This window comes from Oncorhynchus nerka, linkage group LG14, assembly GCF_034236695.1.
Source record: "Oncorhynchus nerka isolate Pitt River linkage group LG14, Oner_Uvic_2.0, whole genome shotgun sequence".
In the NCBI taxonomy this organism is placed as follows: Eukaryota; Metazoa; Chordata; class Actinopteri; order Salmoniformes; family Salmonidae; genus Oncorhynchus; species Oncorhynchus nerka.
The window spans coordinates 38,085,373-38,095,666 of NC_088409.1; the positions used below are offsets into that span (position 1 = coordinate 38,085,373).

General features: G+C 46.0%; 1 pseudogene; it reads left to right on the forward strand.

Annotated features, from left to right (window-relative positions):
- The first annotated feature begins 1,299 nt into the window (after positions 1-1,299).
- LOC115142043 (gonadotropin-releasing hormone II receptor-like) lies at positions 1,300-6,517 on the forward strand (annotated as a pseudogene).
- The last annotated feature ends 3,777 nt before the right edge of the window (positions 6,518-10,294 follow it).

The following is a 10,294-nucleotide window of genomic DNA, read 5'->3' on the forward strand; positions in this document are numbered from 1 at the left end:
AGTCAACCGGCGGTTTGTGTCTCAGCGCCTGCTTTTTCTAGTCTCTCTTTTCTTGCCCTCCCGGTTTTGACTCTTGCCTGTCCTGACTCTGAGCCTGCCTGCCTGCCTAACCACCCTGCCTTACCCTGAGCCTGCCTGCCGTCCGGTACCATTGCCTGACCTCTGGTTTTCTGACCCATACCTGTCTTGCCTGCCCCTGTTGGAACATTAAACTATTGTTTATTTGACGTGTTCTGCATCTGGGTCTTCCCTTCATACTTGATATATACAGTACATCTCCTTTAAATGTTGGTGTTTGGTTGCATTGTCAACCAAACTGAATTTAATATCACTTTTGTAATACAGTAAAATAGCCTTATCCTAAAGTTATCTTCCAAACTAATGTAACATTCCACCTTAAAATTAGTAATACGTCCATTCGCACGTTGATGTTACTGTAACTATACATTTCTTCTTATGTAATCACATAAAGCATGCATGTTCAAGATAGTATGCGTAGGATGTTGCAGGTCTATGGAGATCGTCACAATCTGCACAGAATCTCAAATGGCATTAATGTAATCTCAACTGCAATACAGGTTTGATTCTGCTATTAGATGAATTAAACACAGTGATAACACATTTAACAAAATATCTGACACTGTTTTCCCATTTGAACTTTGCTGTGCTTTAAGATGGTTGAAAGTGCAGTGATCGACATTTGGGTGACAATTAAACCAAAAAACAGACATTGTTTTTCCATTGGCATTTGGTTGTGCTTTTAGATGGTTGAAAGCATAGTGATAACACACTGGCAATTCGACTAACTTTTGACTTTCTTTTTGACAGTGGTGGAAAGTACCCAGTTGTCATACTTGATTAAAAGTATTATACCTTCATATAAAGTTACTCAAGTAAAAGTGAAAGTCGCCCAGTAAAATACTACTTGAGTAAAAGTCTAAAAGTATTTGGTATGCCTTTGTGTTTAGTGAGTCCACCAAACCAGAGGCAGTAGGGATGACCACGTGTTCTCTTGATAAGTATATGAATTTCACAATTTTCCTGTCTTGCTAAGCATTCAAAATGTAATGAGTTCTTTGGGTTGCCAGGGAAAATGTATGGAGTAAAAAGTACAATATTTTGTAAAAGTTGTCAAAAATATAAATAGTAAAGTACAGATACCCAAAAAAACTACTTAAGTAGTACTTGAAAATATTTTTACTGAGGAACTTTACACCACTGCTTTTTGAGTGGGTGAATATATGTTGTAATCTAATTGATGTCTCAATGTCTCAACCAAATATTATCCACGTTGAAATTATGTGGTGTACCCAGTGGGTACGCTTCTCTCTGAGTTGGTTGGTGGACTGTGGTCTTATTTTACATTAATAATCACTTATACTATCAAGAGCAACGTAGAATATCTGACGACGCATAAAAACTTTGATGTTTATATGATAATAATGTATGTAATCACGATAATGACATACATGTTTTACTTTGTCATTCATATTAACCTTGTCTTTTCCAACCCAGGATGTCTGGCAACCTGTCCCTCCTGAGGCCTCCCTTAGTGGGTGCCACCGGGTCAATGCAACCCACCCTCTCAAACATGTCCCAGTTTCCACCTCTGGTTGACTGGGAGGCGCCCACCTTCACCCGAGCTGCCCAATTCCGTGTCGGCGCCACCTTAATCCTCTTCCTATTTGCTGCCTGCAGCAACCTTGCGTTATTGATCAGTGTGTGCCGGGGGCGTGGCCGGCGCCTGGCTTCTCACTTGCGACCACTCATCATGAGCCTGGCCGCCGCCGACCTGATGATGACCTTTGTGGTGATGCCACTGGACGCCATTTGGAACATCACGGTGCAGTGGTATGGCGGAGACGTCATGTGTAAGATGCTGTGCTTCCTCAAGCTGTTTGCCATGCACTCGTCAGCCTTCATCCTGGTGGTGGTCAGTCTGGACAGGCACCACGCCATCCTGCACCCGCTGGACTCACTCAACTCCCACCACAGGAACAAGAGGATGCTGGGTCTGGCCTGGGGCCTCAGCGTGCTTCTGGCCTTACCACAGGTGAGTTAAAACCCTGGTAGCCTTGTTTACTATAAATAGTGTGGCACTCCAAGAAATTCAAGGTAAATTCCTTAAAATTAAAGTAATTTAGTTAATTCCAGGTATGTTGTTGAGATGACGTGTTCATGCCAAGTGCAGCTCTAGCTGTGGGTTAGTCAAGGCACTTAGAAGTGTGTATTTACATTTTAGTAATTTAGCAGATGCTTTTATCCAAAGGTACTTAGAGTAAGTGCATTCATCTTAAGATAGCTAGGTGGGGGCCTCCCAAGTGGTGCAGTGGTCTAAGGCACTGCATCGCCATGTTGCGGCATGACTACAGCCTGGGGTTTGATCACCGGCCATGACCGGGAGTCCCATAGGGCATCGTCCGGGTTAGGGGAGGTTTTGGCCGGGGGGGGTTTACTTTGCTCATCACGCTCTAGTGACTCCTTGTGGCGGACCGGGTGCCTGCAGGCTGACCTCGGTCGTCAGTTGAACAGCGTTCCCTCTGACATATTGGAGCAGTTGGCTTCCGAGTTGAGCAGGCAGATGTTAAGAAGCACGGTTTGGCGGGTCATGTTTCGGAGGACGCGTGACTCTACTTTCGCCTCTCCCGAGCCCGGCAGCGATGAGACATGATCTTAATCACAAAGTTGAGGAGAAAAAGGGGGTAAAAATGACATTAATAAATAAATAGATATCTAGGTGAGATAACCACATATCACAGTTGTCGTAAGTACATTTTGCCTCAATACAGAAGTTTGTTAAGATATTCTTTGAAGAGGTAGGGTTTGTTGTTTTTGGAAGATGGGCAGAGACTCTGCTGTCCTAGCTACAGGGGGAATCTTGTTCCACAATTGGGGTGCCAGGACAGAGAGGAGCTTTGACTGGGCTGAGCTGGAGTGTACACATAATCAATCAGTTTGCACAGATGTTTCAAGTGCCAGTTAACACTCTCGACCCAGTGGCTGATGCACTGTGGTGAATGATGACAGGTGAAAGGATGGCTGAGGTCACCATTTGTGACAGATACTGAATTAATCTGGTCAAGGTCAAGCGTACATCTAATACACACACACATACACACACAGTGACAAACGAGGTGGCATTACCTACGATTCTGTTCCTGCATGGTGTGCTGTACTCAACTTTCATCTCATCCAGAAATTGAAACCGCTTCGCCTACTGTGCACACATACTGATGGACCTAGATGGGGATTTAATGAATATAGGCTGAGGATCTCCCTGGCACTTTGGCAATGTGTTCCTTGAATCAAAAACACAGTCCTGTCCGCCGTGTCATTGAAAAATGCTTTCCTGAAAACCCCTTGACAAAAGCAGTGCATTAAGGATCGTGTGAAAGTGATAGTTAATGGTGCACTGGTCTGTGAGGACAGCCGGTGTAGAGGGAAATGTGGATGGATGCATTCATTGATTCGCTTTGACAGGGAAATTAAATATTTCCTCTGAACTTGACAGAGTTCAGTAATATATTATTATTATAAAAAAGAAACTGCCCCACAGTGTGATCTTGAATTTGTTTTTGGCTACAACCAATTCAAGCTCACAATGCGGGGCATCTTTTTTTCCCCTGTAGAAAATATATTCCAAGTCATCTGATTTAGAATGTAGCCTAAGGAAATAGAAAATGTACAGTAAATAACACCGTAGTTTGGATTGTTCTTGGGTATATTCTTGCACAGTATGTCAAATGGTTTCAAAGAGTAATGGCATACTACTGCAGCACAACTTCAAAGTAGTCCAGGCTTCTCTACATTATTTGGATGGGTTACTTCAAGCTGCAGGAGAGTGACTGTTTGCTTGAAGGGGGTAGAGTGTCAGGGTGTGGAACGGGAGATTCAAAGGGGGAGAAACAGCATGCGTCCCTCATGAGGATATATTTATGTATCTGAGTAGACAAATAAGCCTAATTTGCTGCCAGAGTGGCGCCGGGGCTGCTGGGAGTTTTATCAGTGCACCTGCTGGTAGGCGAGTGATTCACCACAGTGCATGAGCATCTTGAACGTCTTGCCTCAGGCTCTTCCCCTGTCATTTAATTCTCAGGGCTGCAGAGTGCAGAGGGGCATAACAGGATTTACGTATCAGTGCCACACCGTCTGAGATCCCACGTAATCGCCGCCCCTATGCAGCAGAGGGGCACAACAGGATTTACGTATCAGTGCCACACCGTCTGAGATCCCACGTAATCGCCGCCCCTATGCAGCAGAGGGGCACAACAGGATTTACGTATCAGTGCCACACCGTCTGAGATCCCACGTAATCGCCGCCCCTATGCAGCAGAGGGGCACAACAGGATTTACGTATCAGTGCCACCCGTCTGAGATCCCACGTAATCACCACCCCTATGCAGCACTGGGGCAAGGACAAGGGGGTAGATAGACAGATAGGGACATGCCTTCTGGAGTCTTCCTGGAAATGAGGAGGCATTTCAGCGAGAAATCTTTAAATTCCTGGCATGCTGATATTAGTTAGTTAATTGTGCCCCCCAGAGTGTGAAATGTGATTATATTCCTGAGAATTAGGAATGTGCAACATCAGCAGAGGGAGGAGGGAGATGTTGTAAAAGCAAGTATTTAAACACTGAAAACAATCTAACATGTTATTAATACAGTGGGGATTGGAAAACCAGTAAAATTGCATTGTTGCAAAAGGCTAACAACTCAGATTGGATACAACTGAAAGTATAAAATCATAAATCAATTCAGTATTTATATACGTCTGTCATGGTGATTTATGTCCCCAAATTATTTTGAAAGCCAATGCAGAATATGGATCCACCTTGAAAGCTATTGTGATGCTACTGACCACTGCATTCATTAATCAGAAAATACTGCAGACATGACTCAGCCACTGCATTTTCTCATTAAACCACCCATTTCTGGCCAGTGCGCCAGCACAAAATAGCAGCCAAGACCTCAACTGAGTTTTATACTTTGAAGGTAGATGATCCTCAACACAACCTAAAGTAGTACTGTAGTAACCCAGTGTATACCTGTGTGAAAGGTACTTCTGTATTTACAGTAGGTGGATTGTCATACATCTTAGATGTTGTTGTTACTCAGTGACTTCCTGTTCCCCAGCTGTTCATCTTCCGGGCCATCAAGGCAGAGGGCGTAGACTTCACCCAGTGTGTGACCCATGGCAGCTTCAAAGAGCGATGGCAGGAGACGGTCTACAACATGTTCTACTTCGTCACTCTCTACGTGTTCCCCCTGCTGGTCATGAGCTTCTGCTACACACACATCCTCATTGAGATCAATCAGCAACTCCACAGGAACAAAGGTACAAGCTAGCTATTCCAATCTGGCAACCACAATACTTGCATGTCCAAAATGGCAACCTCAGTAGGCCTGTATGCTGTTCCAACATGAATTATACATTGACAATGTTTAGGCGAGATATGATAGATACATTAGCTTTAGGAAGCTACTAACCAGTGCCATACATTTCCAGCTGGCGAGTCCTGCCTGAGACGCAGTGGCACAGACATGATCCCCAAAGCACGAATGAAGACTCTAAAGATGACCATCATCATTGTGATGTCCTTCGTGGTCTGCTGGACACCCTACTACCTCCTGGGTATCTGGTACTGGTTCCAGCCGGAGATGCTGCAGGTCACGCCTGAATACATCCACCACGCCTTGTTTGTCTTCGGCAACCTGAACACATGTTTTGACCCGGTCATCTATGGCTTCTACACGCCCTCGTTCCGGGCCGACCTGGCCATGTGCTGGTGCTATAGAAGAAGGGACATTAATATGTCGCCCAGGTCTCTGGACCGCCTGTCCACCCACCAGGGCCCCCACAGTGGAGAGCAGGACTCTGACGCCCCCGGTGTGGAACAGACCAAAGAGACTGGAGGTGACGGTAGATGACTGGCGCTGACAGTAAGTACATCTGTAAGGTTGGAGAGCTGAGGGAGAGCAGACCTGGAAATGAGCGCTACTAAGGAGTATATAGACCGATCTACTTATTCTGTGAGGTGAAGACAGTGACAGGCTAAACAGCACCACCAGAATATCTCCCCTCTGATTATACGCCCATCTTTGACATTTTGAGGACATTGTTGAAGTATGGGAAGAGGCACTTGAGTTAGGGGTCAAGCCCAACCTGAGATGAAAGGGGATAGATGGATAAAGAGACAAAACTATATTGGAAGTCAAGGGTTGAAGGGTTCAAATCCTTCAGGATTACTTTCCCCAGAAAATACATGTTTTCTGGGCCTAATCTACAGCGTTAAGCACCATGGCTAAGGCAGGTCAGACGTAGACTTAGGAGCCACCCTGATCTTGTGAACTTACATGAATGGTTCGTTGTTTCCAAGAGGTCCAGAGGGAGGCAGAACAGAACCCACTGGGCTGCAACACGTTTCTGCCAACGTTGGATATCCAGTTATACAGCAACAGTTAAGCACATGCCATTCTATTTCAATTACTATCACATGGAAAGGCAAACTCATTTTAATGGCCGTTCCACAACTTTCTAAGAATCATTAAAACCCTTGGCTGTCCCCTGATATATATATATATATATATATATATATATATATATATATATTCACCATGCTGCTTACAGTATGTCACACTGCTCGCTGTCTGCCTACAGGTTGCTTTTCCATGCAACACTGTCTTTACAATGCCAGGCATGAGATGATCTCCATAACCACACATCACTATACAGAACTGTCAAATTACAAACAAATTTACAAATGCATTTGATGGTACAATAAAATGGTTGGCCGTTTCACTCGGAGGACAAACAGTTCAGAGAACTGTCACATTCAGTGCATGTCATGGAGAACAACATAATTTGTACTGTATTTACTATTCATGCATTCACTTCAGCCATTCAGGCTTGAAAACCAAAGCACAACTACAGTATATTATAACACATTGAGTATACAAAACATTAGGAACACCTTCCTAATATTGAGTTGTACCCCGTTTTGTCCTCAGAACAGCCTCAGTTTGTCGGGGCATGAACTCTACAAGGTTTCAAAAGTGTTCCACAGGGATGCTGGCCAATGTTGACTCCAATGCTTCCCACAGTTGTGTTATGTTGGCTGGTAGAGGATCTCTACTCTGAATAGATCATCTCATCCCACAGATGCTCAATTGGATTGAAATCTGGTGACTGTGCAAGACAATTCAGCTACTGCAGTCTCTGTCGTGTTTGTGGAACCATTCCTGGACAATCCTAGCCTTGTGCCATGAGTCATACACTGCTGCCTTGCATGGATGCATCTGATTGGTAATGATGTTCAGATATCCTGTGGCGTTCAAAACTTGCTCCACTTTTATCAATGGGCCCAATGTGCGCCACGAAAACATGACTAACTGTAGCCCGTCTGTTGCTGCTCTACACAATTTGTGTCAGCCTCCTCTGTCCTCTTTCATCAATGACCCTTTTTCGACCACTGGCCTGCCGTTGGCTGGATGTCCTTTGGGTGGTTGACCATTCTTGATACACACGAGAGAGAAACTGAGCCTGAAAAACCCAGCAGCGTTGCAGTTCTTGACACACTCAAACTGGTGCGCCTGGCACCGACTACTGTACCCCCTTCAAAGGCACTTAAATATACTCTAACCCGGAAGCTTACAAGAAATCCCGCTATGCCCTGCGTCGAACCATCAAACAGGGCTAAGATTGAATCATACTACACCGGCTCCGACGCTCGTCGGATGTGGCAGAGCTTGCAAACTATTACAGAATACAAAGGGAAGCACAGCCGCGAGCTGCCCAGTGACACGAGCCTACCAGACGAGCTAAATCACTTCCATGCTCGCATCGAGGCAAGCACCACTGAGGCATGCATGAGAGCATCAGCTGTTCCAGACGACTGTGTGATCACGCTCTCCGTAGCTGACGTGAGTAAGACCTTTAAACAGGTCAACATTCACAAGGCTGCGGGGCCAGACGGATTGCCAGGACGTGTGCTCCGGGCATGTGCTGAACAACTGGCAGGTGTCTTCACTGACATTTAATTTTTTTAATTTAAAAAAATATTATTTTACCCCTTTTTCATGGTATCCAATTGTTTTTAGTAGCTACTATCTTGTCTCATCGCTACAACTCCTGTACGGGCTCGGGAGAGACGAAGGTTGAAAGTCATGCGTCCTCCGATACACAACCCAACCAAGCCGCACTGCTTCTTAACACAGTGCGCATCCAACCCGGAAGCCAGCCAATGTGTTGGAGGAAACACCGTGCACCTGGCAACCTTGGTTAGCGCGCACTGCGCCCGGCCCACCACAGGAGTCGCTGGTGCGCGATGAGACGAGGACATCTCTACCGGCCAAGCCCTCCCTAACCCAGACGACGCTAGGCCAATTGCGCGTTGCCCCACGGACCTCTCGGTCGCGGCCGGTTACGACAGAGCCTGGGCGCGAACCCAGAGTCTCTGATGGCACAGTTGGCGCTGCAGTACAGCGCCCTTAACCACTGCGCCACCCGGGAGGCCCTTCACTGACATTTTAAACATGTCCCTGATCGAGTCTGTAATACCAACATGCTTCAAGCAGACCACCATAGTCCCTGTGCCCAAGAACACAAAGGCAACCTGCCTAAATGATTACAGACCCGTAGCACTCACGTCCATAGCCATGAAGTGCTTTGGTAGGCTGGTAATGGCTCACATCAACACCATTATCCCAGAAACCCTAGACCCACTCCAATTTGCATACCGCCCAAACAGATCCACAGATGATGCAATCTCTATTGCACTCCACACTGCCCTTTCCCATCTGGATAAAAGGAACACCTATGTGAAAGGAACACCTGTTCATTGACTACAGCTCAGCGTTCAACACCATAGTACCCTCAAAGCTCATCAACAAGCTAAGGATGCTGGGACTAAACACCTCCCTCTGCAACTGGATCCTGGACTTCCTGACAGGCCGCCCCCAGGTGGTGAGGGTAGGTAGCAACACATCTGCCACGCTGATCCTCAACACTAGAGCTCTCCAGGGGTGCGTGCTCAGTCCCCTCCTGTACTCCCTGTTCACCCACGACTGCATGGCCAGGCACAACTCCAACACCATAATTAAGTTTGCTGACGACACGGCCCAGTACATCACCGACAACGACGAGACAGCCTGTATGGAGGAGGTCAGAGACTTGGCCGGGTGGTGCCAGAATAACAACCTATCCCTCAACGTAACCAAGACTAAGGAGATGATTGTGGACTACAGGAAAAGGAGCACCGAGCACTGCCTGGTACAGCAATTGCTTGGCCTCCGACCGCAAGGCACTACAGAGGGTAGTGCGTACGGCCCAGTACATCACTGGGGCAAAGCTGCCTCCCATCCAGGACCTCTACACCAGGCGGTGTCAGAGGAAGGCCCTAAAAATTGTCAAAGACCCTAGCCACCCCAGTCATAGACTGTTCTCTCTACTACCGCATGGCAAGCGGTACCGGAGTGCCAAGTCTAGGACAAAAAGGCTTCTCAACAGTTTTTACCCCCAAGCCATAAGACCCCTGAACAGGAGTCTCCTCACCAATGGTTACCCGGACTATTTGCATTGTGTGCCCCCCCCAACCCCTCTTTTACGCTGCTGCTACTCTCTGTTTCTTATATGCATAGTCACTTTAACTATACATTGATGTACTGTACATACTACCTAAATGGCCCAGCCAACCAGTGCTTCCGCACATTGGCTAACCGGGCTATCTGCACTGTGTCCCACTGCCCGCCAACTCCTCTGTTTACGCTTCTGCTACTCTCTGTTCATCATATATGCATAGTCACTTTAACGATACCTACATGTACATACTACCTCAATAAGCCTGACTAACAGGTGTCTGTATATAGCCTTGCTACTCTTTTCTCAAATGTATTTTTACTGTTTTATTTCATTACTTACCTACACACACACACACACACACACACACACACACCTTTTTTTCCCGCACCATTGGTTAGAGCCTGTAAGTAAGCATTTCACTGTAAGGTTGTATTCGGCGCACATGACAAATAAACTTTGATTTGATTTTACCTTGTCCATTCACAATCGATGTCTCAAATGTCTTAAGGCTTAAAAAACATTATTTAACCCATCTCTTCCCCTTCATCTACACTGATTGAGGTAGATTTAACAGGTGACATCAATAAGGGATCATAGCTTTCACCTGGATTCACCTGGTCAGTCTATGTCATGGAAAGAGCAGTGTTTTGTACACTCACTGTATATGGCAGCAGAGAGCAGACAGGTGGAATCAATAACGCATCAAGCCCATTAATC